Here is a 14,671-nt window from a genome sequence, read left to right on the forward strand (position 1 = left end):
CCCAGGAATTTTTAATTAGACCATTTTTAGTGATGCTTGAAAACCTTTCAGTATCAGTTTTTGAGGGCAAATGTAGGTTTTAGAGGGCTGTAGGTATGTCCAGTATGACCTGCTTGATTGTGCAGTGTTACCATCTTCTGAAACATTTAAGATCACTTTATTTTTATGTTCTTACAGAACCTTAATACTTCACTCACAAAATCCCTTGCATTTGTTTTTTAAAGTAAGTATATTTGTATATGTATTGCTTCAGGTGTTAGAAATGTGAATGGACATGGCAACATTAATAAGTACTTGGTGGTTTTCAGCAAATATGCTTCATAAATGTAATTTTTTTAAAGTTTTCTCCTTTTTTTTTTTTAGGTTGTAGCTGCTTTTTGCTTGCTAAAAAAAGGAAAGATTAGGTTGATTATACCACAAAACAATACGCAGAAAAATATTTTAAATACCAATGAAAACAATCTTCTTTAAAAAGTATTTGACATGGTATCTCATTCAGTTTTCTACCAGTGGTCCTACCTGGTATAGTGGTGCCCATAGTAGTAAGTAAGAGTGCATTGGCAGAGTGTGTACTGCTTACCACCAGGACCTGTACTCCTTTTCCATCAGTGACTAATCACTGCTCTCAGTGTATCTTAGGCCCCTGTCACAAGGTCCCACTAAAACTTAAAACTACTGTTTAAATGACCTGCCCGTCATGTCAGTTGTTTCAGTGAAACTGTTCTGAGAAACAAATGGTTATTTAACTTTATCTGAGTTTCATGGTACTTTTACATTTCCAGGTAGTGAAATGCATTCTTTATTCTGTAATTTAATGGTTAGTGATATCTTACAAATGCCATATGGCAGCAGGATAATTGCTTTGAAAGCACCAGAAATTATTGAGCAAATGCTGAATATTTATCTTCTGAAAAGCAAAAGTAATTCACAAAATGAAATTACCTTTCAGCCTTATTGCTTGTGTCTCTTTGTGGATACCCGCCTCTTCTTTAGTTATTACAGGAATGACGGTATTAGTCACTGATTGATACATTTACTAAATTCAAATTAGAGACTAAAGAAACCTGAAAATGTGTGCAACTTTTTCTGTGGTTGAAGGAAAAATGGTGATACTTCTTCCTCAGACACTCTAGAACCCTTCTGACTTTTAATCAGTTTCCTACAAAGATACTTAACTAAATATACATCTAATGTCATGTAAATATACATGACAAAAGAACAGAGAAAACTAGAGAGATACCTCAGTTTTGAAGCTACTTCAGCGTATTCTCACATTTACAAGGCGTCAGATGAGTCTGTTTTTTTCCAGTATTAGCCATGCCAACTATCACAGTTAAAACTACATGATACTAACTTAAGTGACTTTCTTAAAATCAACAGAAATCATGTGCAACAGTCCCCCCTTATCCGCAGGGGATGCGTTCCAAGACGCCCAGTGGATGCCTGAAACTGCAGATACTACTGCACCCTTTTTTTCTTATACATACATACCTGTCACAAAATTTAACTTATAAATTATGTACAGTAGGATATTAACAACAATAACTAATAATAATATAGAACAATTATAACAACATACTGTAATAAAAGTTAAGTGAACATGGTCTCTCTCTCAAAATACCTTATTTTACAAATTTGATGCTTTTCCATCTTAACTATGCACTTATCATGCTAGCACAAATTTCTTTTTCTTTCTTTATAATTTCACAGATAGAAGATTTGTTCCTACCATAGATCTTAGCAACCTTAGCGTATGATTTTTTTTTTCCTTATTAAGTCAGAAACTTTCACCCTTATCACTTAGAGGAAGCAATTTATGGCTTCTCTTTGGCATATCCGAATTGCCAGCATCGCTACTCTTGCACTTTGGGGCCATCGTTAAGTAAAATAAGGGTCACTTGGGCACAAGTACTGAGACACTGCAGCAGTCAGTCCTACAAAGGAAATGGCTATTAAGTGACTAACGTCACAGAGGGTACACTGGAAGGATAGGTGACTCAAATCCCCGGCAGGACAGCACAAAATTTCATCACACTACTCAGAATGGCTCGAAGTTTAAAACTTAGGAATTGTTCGTTTCTGAAATTTCCTATTTAATATTTGGGACTGTGGTTGACTTCTGGTAACTAAAACCACAGAAAGCAAAACCGTGCGCAAGCGGGGAATGCTGGTCGTCTTTGGTCAGGTCTGTAAATCAAAAAGTGCAGGAAATCTGCATTTAATTTCCTTCCTTGCCCAAACAAGGGAGTACCCAAGCCAGTTTTTTTGCTGCCTGAAATGTTTAAGCATTGTTCCTTGCAACTTCGTTTAGGATCCGAACAACCTGCCATTCCCCTTAAATAAGAGCCTGTCACAGTGACACATGTGGAGGTGGTTGGTCGACGATGTGATCAGGTCTCAGCAGACGGTTCCATGCAAGAGCATGAGGCACATCCACTAACAAGGGACAGACACGTGTGCCCCAGACACAGTGCTTTGGCTCTGTGGGGAAAAAAGATCTTATTTTACACTTAAAAATAGCCAAATGGGACTTAAATATTTGTTACTTAAAGATTTCCTGTACCACCTTTGTCCCAAGAGCTCTTATTCTGCTGGCTGTTAGGAATGAGACATTTTATTATCCATTAAAACATGATATTTCATCCCACAGGACTGTCCTCTACAAACTGACTTCAAGAACACATGGATATGCTGCTTTAACTTTTCCTTGGTGAATAGCCATCTATATTTTAAGTGGGTTTTTTTTGTTTTTTTTTTTTAGTGTAAAGAAAAGGAGGAAAAAGAAAAGAGCTGAAGTAATTGGGACAAGGTCAAACTATTTACTGACATAACCGTCTCCAGTTTATATTATTCGTAATTCCAAGGTAGGCATGCCAGCTATAGATGTAGTGGTAATAGGTACATTTCTGCTTTGTCTTACATCAGCATTCATCAAATCGCTCCTCGATGCAGGGAAGACGCCGCAGTCATCAAATGAGCTTTGCCTTGGAGCCTGAAAACGGGAGGGTTGTAGCTGGCTGTGTGAGAGCTGGCAAAGACCTGGGAGGCAGACTGGCTCTGGTCCTGGCTGGACGCCACCTTGCTGTTGGGAGAACTGGGAGGCTGGGCCCCAAGTTTCATCACTGGTAAACACGGGAATGGCCTAAATCCAATTCTAAATGCCTGTAATCTCAGTATTTAATATTACCTTCCCCATTCTCTGCTAGGGCTGATTCATATCTTCTGTCACATTATACCCCAGGTGTTGATGAGAGAAGAATGATTCAAAATGTTGGGGAAAATAGAACTGAATGTTTATTTGTGGATTCCTTCTTTCAGAAAAGATTCTAAATCCTCTGGTTTACAATAACACCAGTGTTACCATAAATTCTTCATAGTCCTTTAGAAAATGTTACCTGGATTTAGGAATCAGTGAACGTTCTGGGAACAAAAGTAAAAGTCCAGCTCCCCATGGAAGACCCCTAGGACTGTAGGGAGAGCCCTGGATTGGGGGCAAATTGCCGCTGCTCTGCTCCAGAGACGCGTTTGCAAGCTCAGCACAATGCGAAGAGTCTCTCTCAGTAAAATGGCACGGTAGCATTCCCAGATACAACATGTGACCCATTTTAAGTCTTGCTGTATTAAACCTGAGGGACGCTGACAGAAAAAGCTGCCTCCAAACATAAGTGGAAATTGAACTTAATACTTTAATCACCATAAATTGTAGTGATTATTTGTGTAAAACCATAAATGTACACTATGACTAAATGAGTCATTTACGGAATATCCTTTCAGTTATTAACTTGGCATAAATACTAATCCCTAAAGATTAAGTTGAACACTAATAACTTGGAGTATTCAAGGACCTTTTGTAATCCAAGTATCGTATTTACATATGGTAATTTCCCCCGTGGTAGCTGAGTGGAGTGGCTCACTGCTATGTAAGCAGTAATGTATGACAAGGATGCTGTAACCAGGAACAGGGTTTTCATCTCTTCTCCCAACCTTTCCCCCTTCACTCCCAATTTGAGCTTAATTAACACTCTTAAAAAAAAAAAACTCCTCAGAACTTAGCTCTGCTTAACAAGAGGGCAAAACCAACCCTGAAATGCTGACACCTCCTCTACTTCTGCCTGCTGGGTGGGCTCATTAAGGGTCATGATTGGAGAGCACCTCCACAGCGGCCTGGCCATAGGTCAGAGGCAGGAATTCTCAGAGCAAAGAAGCAGAACACACCTCAGCAAGTAAATCAACAATTTGCCTGACTTTTAAAATGCATTTTTAAAGATGAGTTTTAATTTTTTAAGGTAAAACGTGCACATAGCCCCAAATCAAATTTATCTTCTACAAAATGAACAGCTGGTGCCCCACCCCCTGCTCTCAACCCATCCTAAATATTTGTCCCATATTTGTAAATAATGTTATAATAACTTCTATTTCTTGATTTATCAAATTTGCATACCAAAATTCTGACTTTGTATTATGGTTGCAGAAGATTTAGCTGCGTTACACACACAGCTCTCGGTTTCCCCTACTCTTTTATCCCAACACAGCAGATCACAATTTTGGATTAAATCAGCCAAAATTACATTATCATGACTATGTAACTAGTGTTCACTGCTGAGCCAAGTAAACTATGACTGTACTTACATTGCCTGTCTCTAAAAAACATGTTTCTCTTAGTACTTTTTTCATTTGCCTATAGATTTATCACCTTTTCAAATAAATGCTTCAAACAGATGTATCACCCACACCCATCAATAATTTTTCATATTCTCTAACAGTTGCAGATCCTGTTCCCCTGTGGAGCCAGCATTCTCCCTGCGCAGTTCAGCTCCTCCAGCTGCTGCAGAGGCTTGGTGCTTTCCAGGCCGGTGCTGAGCTGTCATCCTGTGAGCACCCCCTTCGCTGCTTTCTTGGGCTGGATCCCTGTTTCCTGGACTTCATGTCTGTCTGTTTCATGATTTACTCCCTCATTTTGCTGAAGTATATCATCCAACACCTTCAGAAAGAAAGAACACAGCGAGGTAAACTTTTTGGTCCATTATGTGTTTGAAAGCGCCCAATGATCCATATATTTCTCCCCAGGGTGCACCCTGTTCTATAATCTCTGCATCCCCAGAAGACCGGGTACCTCCAGATCAAAGGACCCTAAAATGTCCTTCTTGCTCAACTGTTTTCTGGACCATTTTAAGCTAGAAGAACTAATCTTTTCAGCATTCAAGGGTCCCCACTCTTAGCGTGTAAGGAAATTCTTCCTGCCTTATGTTACGTACTTTTTTCATTATATCCTTGGGCTTTTTCTAAGGACGTGGATTGGGATAAAGGGAGGGAGGAGGCCTAAGAACTCAACTGCCTGAAATTGACTCTCCTTTGCCTAGGAAGGCTTGGCAGTTTTCAAAGACAGAGAGCGTAAGGTAGTATTCTTGGGCTGCCCCTTGTCCAGACGTTGGTGCCCCACCTCACCGTGGGCCACGCATTCTGGGGGCTCATACACAAAACATCTGACCCTGAAGAGTCAGGATTGGCCAGTCTCAGAGAGAGGAGTGAGCTGTAAACTTATGAGACCATCCATACCATTTTTTCCTAAAGGAGCCAAAGCAATTAAGGTACTTCTGACAAGGAAGAGGGAAAGGTTTTCTAGGGTGCTGCTCAAATTAAGGGGAAAGGGGGGGAAAAGATTTATGTAAAAAAAATTATGTAAAAAAGATTTCCAGCAACCACTGTCTCCACCATGCTTCTCCCTTGCCTGCTTCCTTCTATAGAAGCGGGAAACATAAGATTTGCATTTCAAGCTCTTGTTACTGCTTGGAGTGGCTGAGTGACCTATATAAGGCCAATGGGCAGTTGAAGGAGAAGACTGCTAAGAGGCTTTTGAAAAGGCCTTCTCTTTCCAGACAGCAGAGGCTTGGAAGAAAGAAGCCTTTTGCTCCCATGTCTCCTTCCCGCATAGGACCCAGTGTGAGGACCTAATACATAGACACTGTCATATGACAGTGGTGACAGAGAGCCCACATGTCAGGATGATGGAGCTGAGGATGGGAATGACCTTGATGGGTTGCCCCACCAACCCTGAGATCACACTCTCCAGACAGAAGCAATAAATGTCCCTATGCAATAAGCCACAGCAGCTCAAATTTTCAGCCACTTGCAGTTGAAAGCTTGCCTAAACGATGCCTTTTCGTACCACCTTTTTCGTACCACCACGTTCAGCCATGCTCCTCCATGTGGCTCGGCTCAGTCCTGTCCACAGACGGGGAGTGTGGGCCATTCAGGGACTCAACATCAGGGCCCCCTTACTGCTTATAGGGCTCTGAGCTTGTGCCCTAGTAGGAGGACAGCTTCCCCTTAGCACTGGATTCCTGCCTTGATCTTGGCCATTGCAGACGCTAATCCCACAAACCCACGCCGTGGAATCTGGACCCTGTTAGCAGCTGACCCAAGCTTCTTGGGCTGACCGGTTCCTGCTTATCTGACATCCCAATGTGGTCTGTTCCCAGATGCCCTGTTCTGGAGCTCATGACACCCTGTCATCTCTTGCTGGAACTTTCCAAGATCAGCTACTTGCCTTACCTTCTATTGGGCACCCTGCTCTCTGTACACCAGGCTCCACCTGCCTGCCTGAACTGCCTTCCTGACCTTCAGCTGAATTTGCTGACCTTTCCTCTCCCAAACCCCAACAAGATGTCTAGCCCCATGTCCTGCCCCCTGAGTAGAATCACAGGTGTCGAGTAGATGGTGTCTGAGCCATCTGCATCCCTGATATGGTTGCTAGTCTACATTTAGTCCCTCATCCTATTACCCACTACAGTGAGATTATGGACTGCTTCTACATTTTGAGGCAAGCAGGGCATAAATGCGCTTTATAATATATTATACCAATGTAGATAAAGTATATAAAAATACCAATATAAATACCAATAAAGGTTAATTAGAAAGTTAATAGAGGCAAAAAGTAGCAATGGCTCAATCATGTCAGTTTTTCTTAGCTGAAGAAAAAATCATCCACAAGAAGTATTTTCCATTTCTAAGTATTCCTGATACTGTCCCAGACTGTCCCAAATTTTAGCTTTTTCATAGCAATTGTTTTTAATTAACTTTTAAATTAAGTTTTTAACTGCTATGAAAATTAAGTTAAAGCTATAATGTCAGGGAATGTTCTTTTTTTTTTTTTTCTTTTATTCAGTGGGTGATGATATTTTCAAAACAGCCTAGGCCTTCAAGAAACTATTTTTATCTGTTCAATCAATGGGGAAGCACCAGGACAATCAGATCAGAGTTCCTGAAGCTACTGTGGCTCAGAAAGATAGGTTCCGCTCTCAGGTGTGTTGCCAGAGCCCACTCCCCATGTGGAGCACCGTTTTCCCGTGTCGGACGTCGGCTGGCCTGTCCTTATTCTGCCCGTGGCCCTGTGCGGAGGGGAGGTCCCGGCTGCACCAGCACACACAGCTCCTCCTGTTCTCTTTCCCCTTCTTCGGAAGGTATTTGTTGCCACTGCAAATGCCAGCCACCGTCCTGAGTGTGTTACAAGTAGTAACCTGCTCAGTGTTCACGAACTTTCTGAGGTAGGCACTGTTATCCCCAGTTCACACCCGAGGAGGACAGAAGGCCCGGAGAGGTGGAATCTTTTGCCTGAGGTGACCCAGCTAGGGCGTGGCCAAGGTGGGGTTCAGTGGCAGGCAGCTTGGGCTCTTAACATAATGCTGAAGTCTGAACATCACTCAGGGAGACAAAGGCCAATGTTTTGAAAAAAGATATAAGGTCCCGAGTAACAATGAAATGAATATATTTTAAAAATCAGATCCTCAAGAGAGTAAAAACTAGACAAGCACTTGCAATGGGAGCATTAGATGCCCATTAGAACTATGATGTTGTTATTAAAATCAGTTCTAAACTGATAATTTCTGATTAAAGAACTAGAAATGTCATTTAAAAAGGAAGGAGGGCTTCCCTGGTGGCGCAGTGGTTGAGAGTCCGCCTGCCGATGCAGGGGACACGGGTTCGTGCCCCGGTCCGGGAAGATCCCACATGCCGCGGAGCGGCTGGGCCCGTGAGCCATGGCCGCTGAGCCTGCACGTCCGGAGCCTGTGCTCCGCAATGGGAGAGGCCACAGCAGTGAGAGGCCCGCGTACTGCAAAAAAAAAAAAAAGAAGGAAACTATCCTAGAAAAGTATGTCAACATTTTCCATTTTGTGCTCTTTCTGAACAAAAGCAATGGTGAGAGGCTTGTTCACCATCGAGAAGTCTGGAGCACTGAAATGTGATTAGTATTTGATAAGGATGGAGATTCTGAAAAGTGAAGACAAGGGACAGTATCTGTGGGCGGGTGGGAATGAACATCTTCAGGAAAAAGAGAAATGTTAACTGAGAACTCTAGGGAAAGCTCGAGGAGAGCCACCTAGAGTCCTGACTCATGGCTCTTGAGAGCATTCCTGCATCCACCCCCAGGCATGGCACTGGGGACACCAGGACAAAGGCGTGCCTGCCTCAAGGGGATCGCAAGTTAATGGAAAAAAAAGTGGTACAACGAGCAAGGACCACCTGTTGTGATGTGAGCCATCATGGTATGAGGTCAGGGTGCTAGAGGGAGCTCCAAAGGGGGGCCCTGTGGGTAACCTGGGAACTGGACAGCATCTGGGAAGAAGTGATGCCTTAGCTGAATGCTGATGGTTGCCAGGCAAATATAACAGAGAAATGGTCCAGAAGCAGGAGTAAGATGTTCAAAGGCCTGAAGCGGAAGAGATTGTGGTACCTTTTGGACTCAGAAGTACTGAGGGCCCTTCCTTATGGCTGGAGCAGAGGCAGGGTGAGAGGCGGGCCCCAGGAACCAGGAAGTGACCAGGTCATGATGCGCCCGTGTGTCCCTGGAGGGATGTGGACCAAATTGACAGCCCCAGGGAGCCTTAGTCCAAGTCACTGTCATCCCTCACTTGAGCTGCTGTGGTTGCATCCTTCCTGCATCCCTCCTCCGCTCCTGTTCCCCTGCAGTCCATTCCCAGGAAGCAGCAAGAGTAAGATTGTGTTGTGACTGCCCCTGGCTTAACTCACTTCATTAAGATCTGAGACACTTTACATGCCTACAAATCCTCACCTCCTCTAGGCTGCCGATGGCAATCACTCACTAAATGATGACGTGCACTCTTTAGGACTCTGCAGACGTAATCAGAACAAATGGGTCCAAGGTAAGGGGACAAGATTTCAGCCTAAAACACAGAACAATGCTCTAATATAAGCTCTGTGAGAGCAGGACCACATCCATGTTGTTCCCTTTGGTATCCCCAGTGCCCGCCACAGGGTGAGGACACACTGTTGACTGAATGTGTAGTGAGACTGACAAGGGTGGAATGGGCAGCCTGTGAGGTCGAGAGTCACTCATCACTGGAAGTAATCAAGCCAACATTGAATGTCCACCTGCCCAAGACACAGGAGTGGGAAGCCTGCCCTGGTAGGACCACAGACGCATTGACCTCAGAGATCCCTTACAACTCTGGGATGGTTTGTGTTCTTTGATGACCCTTGTGAGACAGCAAATTCTTCCAGGGCAAGAATTGGGAACGAAGAAAACAGTGTTTCTAGAGATAAGGGCTACCAAACATAGTACTTTTATTATCTCTTCTGGGAAAAGAAAAACATTCAAAATGACTCAAAACTGAATATGATGAAAGAGAGTGAAATTTGGGATTTTCTCAGGAATCTAAGTTTAAAGATAAAGGAAACCTTCGCAGAAAGCTAGCAGCCTGAATCTCAGAAAGGTATTTACACACCCATGTTCATGGCAGCATTATTCACAGTACTCAAAACATGGAATCACCCTAAGTGTCCACCCATAGATGAATGGATAAATGTGTGTGTGTGTGTGTGTGTGTGTGTGAGAGAGAGAGAGAGAGATGGAATATTATTCAGCCTTGAATAAAGAAGGAAATTCTGCCAATTGCAACAACATGGATGAACCCGAAGGACATTATGCTAAGCAAAATAAGCCAGACACAGACAAATACTACAATACAAATATTTTCTTATATATGGGATCTAAAATAGTCAAACTCATAGGAGCAGAGAGTAGGATGGTGGTTGCCAGGGCCTTGGGGTGGGCTGGGAGGGGAATGGGGAGATGTTGGTCAAAGGATACAAACTTTCAGGTATAAGATGTTTAAGTTATGGGGACGTAATGTATAGCATGGTGACTAAAAATAATATTGTATTGCATACTTGAAATTCACTAAGAGGGTAGATCTTAAGGGTTCTCACCACAAAAAAAAAAAAATAGTAAAGGGGAGAAAGAAAATAGTAACTGTGCAAGGAGATGAATATGTTAACTGGCTTTATTGTAATGATCTTTTCACAATATATACATATAGCAGAACATCAAGTTGTATACCTTACAACTTTTATATGATTTTAATTTTTTTTTTTTCCCGGTACGTGGGCCTCTCACTGTTGTGGCCTCTCCCATTACGGAGCACAGGCTCCAGACACGCAGGCTCAGCGGCCATGGCTCACGGGCCCAGCCGCTCCGCGGCATGTGGGATCTTCCCAGACCGGGGCACAAACCCGTGTCCCCTGCATCGGCAGGCGGACTCTCAACCACTGCACCACCAGGGAAGCCCCTAATTTTTAAATTATACTTCAAAAAAGTGTGTGTGGGGAAGCTAGGAACCTGAGACTCCCATATAATTATGTTTTGCTTAATGGGCTTTTCTTTAGCAACTGCAGAAACTTTCATATTTTCCAATTGGAAAATTTTAAATATTATTTTCATTGTGGTAAAACATACATAAAGTTTACCATTGTAACCATTTTTAAGTGTACAGTTCAGTAGCATTAAGTCCATTCACAGTATTATACAACCTCACCACTATCCATCTCCAAAACTTTTTCATCATCCCAATCTAAATATTTTTAAATATTAATATTTTATCTAGCAAATGTGTTCAAAAGTTGGAGGTAAGCTATTAATCAGCAATTAGCTTTAAAAAAAACACAAAAAACAGGAAAACCAATAGAATGTTATTTTTTGCTCTAATCAAATGAAGTTGCTTTCAAAAGGAATAAAATAGCTGAATTTCCTGAGTAGGAAAAGATCTTTCAAGGTATTTTCTATGTTTATAAACTGATTTAAATGTCACTTATTTGAGTATCCAGAGATTAAAAACCATATAGATTTCATGCCTGTCAATCACACTGGTCAATAAAACCCCCAACACCTTCTATTCCCAGTCAATACATGAAGCTTTACAAGCATAAGTTCTGGAAAATCTTAAATCATCAGCCTCGGGTAATTTGGTTACTTGCTTTATTTGCACCTGTTTGAACTACAGTTGCTTTCACAGCAGGGGTATAATGAACTCCACGTGCACATAGCAGAATCTCAGAGAGAAGACTTGAAATCCATTAACAATCAAAGTCATTTTTGACAACAGAGCTAGTTTCTCTCTCTTCTCCAGCTGACCTCACTGGCCTCTCCACGCAGATCTGCTTGCATGCTGGTCTCCGCTGCCAGAGACCAGTGCAGAGGTGGGCCTGGGCCACAAAAATCACAGACTCCCAGGGTGCTCCATAAGACAGCCCATGACAGTACCTGACGAGTGTGCACAGCGGGGCCAGTCAGACCGATTATAATCAGCTTCATATTGTTTCATTTTACTTCCTCCATTTGCTAGAATCACCAAATTCAAAAGATTACTGGGCAGCAAAGGTGAATGAAGCAAACAGCTAATAACAGACACCATTTCAAAAGCAACTGCCTGGATAAAGCCTTTAATAGAATTTCCCAGTTTACACCTCTGAAGATGAAGAAGGCAAGTTACCATGGAAACAAACAGTCTCTTTAAAGAGAGACAGGCTCCTCTCCTGGTCTGAGCTTGTTCCAGAAGGGAGGAGGGTGGAGGGAGGTGGGAAAACGCAGGCCAAGCATCTGCGACTAGAACAATGAAGGGAAGTTTTCTTCTCATTAAAATCTTACCAATGAAATAAGCTTGGAGGGTCAGCACAAGACAATTTTTTTTTCTTGGCTGTGCTATTGAAAAAACCTCATCAGATATTTTGAGACACTTAAGCAAAATGACATTTTATTGGTAGTTTCTTTAATTTTTTTTCTTTATTCAATTAGTGGCACATGCTGGTGACAAGTGAAACCTTCCAGTACCTGACATAAAAGGCAAAGAGGACTCGCTTTTCCTGGTCTTCTATCACCAATACATACCGTCTGAGGTAACACGCCATTGGCTGCTTTTCTCTGCCTCCTCCCTGTTTATATATATATGTGTGTGTGTGTGTGTGTGGGTGTGTGTGTATACATACATTTAAAAGAATATATACAAAAAACCTAATTTAAAAATTAGACAAAGGACTTAAATAGCTATTTCTCCAAAAAAGATATACAAATGACCAATAAGCACATTAAACGATGCTTAACATCACTAACCATTAGGGAAATGCAAATCAAAGATATCACAATGAGATGCCACTTCACACCCACTAGGAGAGCTATTTTTAAAAAAAGAAAAAGAAAAAAAATAGAAAAGAAGTATTGTTGAAGATGTAGAGAAACTGGAAACTTTATACACTGATGGTTTAGCCACTATGGAAAATAGTGTGATACTTCCTCAAAAAATTAAACAGAATTACCACATGATCCAACAATTCCATTTCTGAGTATATACCCCAAAGAATTGGAAACAGAGACTTGAACAGCTGTTTGCATACCCATGTTCATAGCAACACTATTTACAATAGCTAAAGAGAGGAAGCAACCCAAATGTCCATTGATGGGTGAATGGATAAACAAAATGTGGTATATACGTACAATGGAATATTATTCAGCCTTGAAAAGGAAGAAAATTCTGACCCATGCTACAGTATGGTTGAACCTATAAGACATTATGCTAAGTGATCTAAGGCAGCCATAATACTGTATGATTCCACTTATATGAGGTACCTAGGGTAGTCAAAGTCACAGAGAAAGAGGGTAGAAGGGTAGTTGCCTGGGGCTGAGGGGAGGTGAGAGTGGGAAGCTAGTGTTAACTGGGTACAGAGTTTCAATCTGGGAAGAGGAAGAAGATCAAGAGATGGATAGTGGTGATGGTTGTACAGCAATGTGAATATACTTAATGCCATAAAACTATACATGTTAAAGAGGTAAATTTTATGTGTCTTTTAACACAATAAAAACTTTCAGATAAATATATATTTATATATATATATATGTACAGGAGTTCTTTTGTATACACAGATGTTTTGTATATGTAGATGTACAGGGATTTTGTTTTTGCTCTTGATCGCTTACTTTTGCTAAAAGAATTATGCTACACACATATTCCTTATGTAACAAACCCCAAACCTTAATGGTATAAAGCGACCGTTTAATTATGCTTCAAATTAAGGATTCTATGGATCAGGGATTTGACTTGGGCAGAGAAGGGACAGCTGTCTCTTCTCCATGGTGTCTGAGGCCTCCTCCGGGAAGACTCAAAGGCTGGAGCAAGAATCATCTGGAGGCTTCTTCACTTGACTGTCCTGCAGTTGCCGTTGGATCCTCACTTGGGCTGTTGACCAGAACGTCCACATGTGGGCTCTCCACCTGGGCTGCTCCGTTGAGCTTCCTCATAGCATGGCAGCTGAATTCCAAGGGCAGCATTCCAAGAGAGCAGAGCAGAGTACGTGGCTTTTTACAGGGTAGCCCCAAAAGTCACATTGCATCGTTCGATGTACTCAGTTGGTTGATGGAAGGGAGATGCCATTGTGCCCTCTTTGGAAAATACAACCTGCCATAGCACACTGATTCGTCTTCTACCTGCTTTTACAATATCTCATTGACAATCCCTAAAAGTCAGGAAAGATGTAATTTTTCAATTTTCTCATTTCTTTATAATGACAAAATTACTTTGAATTCTAAAAGTAATATAAGTATAGGAACAAAACTTGGAAAACATAAAAATCTATTCACAATTCCCCCCCTTCAACCAATCATGGTAATCATTTTTAGACTTTTTATTCCATAATTTCCTCATAATGTTCATAGAGTTTATGTTTGTTTTTTAAAATTTCCCCTTAGCACATAAGCACCCAAATTCACATTTCAACATTAAGTTATCTTCTTTATTTTTCGTGTGTGGACAAAGCAAAAATAAGAGTAGGGTACACCACGGGATAAGGTCTTCAGGCAGGAACTTGCTTAGCCTAATCCTACTGACAACTACTAGGGAAAATCACATCAAGGCTTCAAGTCTTCCATCTTCTTTCTAAGGAGCATAAAGCAGAGACATAACACACTAACTCCGGAAAAGTCATGTCATGAGTGAGCTGTGCCTTCCGCCCCGCTTGTGTAAGGAGCAGGTGACTGACCTCGGTGTGGAATACCAGCTGGTGACCTTTCACTGTTTTCTGCTACAAAGGCTTGGCTTTGGGGTTTCAACAAAATACGTGGATCTAGCAAGTAAAGTTGGGCAGAGCCTGTGTCTCCCAAACTCAACTCCAAACTATCGCTGGTTTTCATTGGCCTGCTGTGAAATGAGAAAAATTCAGTGGGGTGAGTTTTTCATGAAGCTAAATGGATTCAATTTTTAAAAGCTGGGCTTTATTCAGAGATCATTCCTCTTTTAAAAATGTCAATATTGGGAATTCCCTGGTGGTCCAGTGGTTAGGACTTTGCATTTTCACTGCCATGGCCCAGGTTCAATCCCTGGTCAGGGAA

The 14,671-nt window shown here is 41.7% G+C and overlaps 1 non-coding gene across 1 annotated transcript; it reads left to right on the forward strand.

The window, feature by feature from the left end:
- The first annotated feature begins 14,599 nt into the window (after positions 1-14,599).
- Positions 14,600-14,671, forward strand: TRNAE-UUC (transfer RNA glutamic acid (anticodon UUC)). The gene has a single exon. It is a non-coding gene; the product is annotated as a tRNA-Glu (tRNA).

The sequence above is a fragment of the Pseudorca crassidens genome, chromosome 13, assembly GCF_039906515.1.
Source record: "Pseudorca crassidens isolate mPseCra1 chromosome 13, mPseCra1.hap1, whole genome shotgun sequence".
NCBI lineage: Eukaryota > Metazoa > Chordata > Mammalia > Artiodactyla > Delphinidae > Pseudorca > Pseudorca crassidens.